Consider the following 786-nt stretch of genomic DNA (forward strand, 5'->3'; position numbering starts at 1 on the left):
TATATATATATATATATATATATATATATATATATATATATTTACATGAATATCTATATGTGTGTGTGTGTATAGACATAAGTGTAAATATGTTTATATACGTGTGTATTTCTGCATTTGTATATACATATATGCACATATACATAAATATGTCCATGTCACTTACAGACGTACATGTGTACAAATATATTCCCGAACTCTTGTTATACGCGATACCTTATAAGTGAAGATAATGACATGTATCCAGTGTCAGAATGCAAAGAGCAGCCAGACAAATACAAAAATACAGGCAAATGAAATGCAATATACATAATCAGGTTCTTGTATCAGGAGATGTCGCCAAGAATACCAGCTGCAGAATCGATGAACAACTCAGATACGTACACGCCTGCATACGCAACATGCGTATATATAGTATGTAATTGTGTGAGTGCGAGTATGTATGAAAGCATAGTTTTAAGATTGAAAACTATATTGCATAAATGAAAAAAAAAAAAGCAAATAAAGAATAAAATACGATTTATTGTGTTCGTCTACAACCAAGCAGTTTTTTTCTTACTGTATACAAAGATGTTCGTTATACAATTTAAATACATAGCTCTTCCCAGACATAGAAAGCGCTGCATCGACAGGCATAGGCGCAGATTTGTAGACACACTCAAACACACGCGCAAACGTGCGCGCACGCATACACACGCAAGCAAGCATTTACCCACGCACACACTCGCACACACACATACACACACGCACACACACATACATATATGTATGTATGTATATATATAT

The 786-nt window shown here is 34.0% G+C and overlaps 1 protein-coding gene across 6 annotated transcripts in view; it reads left to right on the top strand.

Moving 5' to 3' along the window:
• Positions 1–786, top strand: part of LOC106871529 (dopamine receptor 2) — a 797,114-nt gene that overhangs the window by 51,878 nt on the left and 744,450 nt on the right. The window lies entirely within an intron of this gene.

This window comes from Octopus bimaculoides, chromosome 3 (genome assembly GCF_001194135.2).
Source record: "Octopus bimaculoides isolate UCB-OBI-ISO-001 chromosome 3, ASM119413v2, whole genome shotgun sequence".
Classification (NCBI taxonomy): domain Eukaryota; kingdom Metazoa; phylum Mollusca; class Cephalopoda; order Octopoda; family Octopodidae; genus Octopus; species Octopus bimaculoides.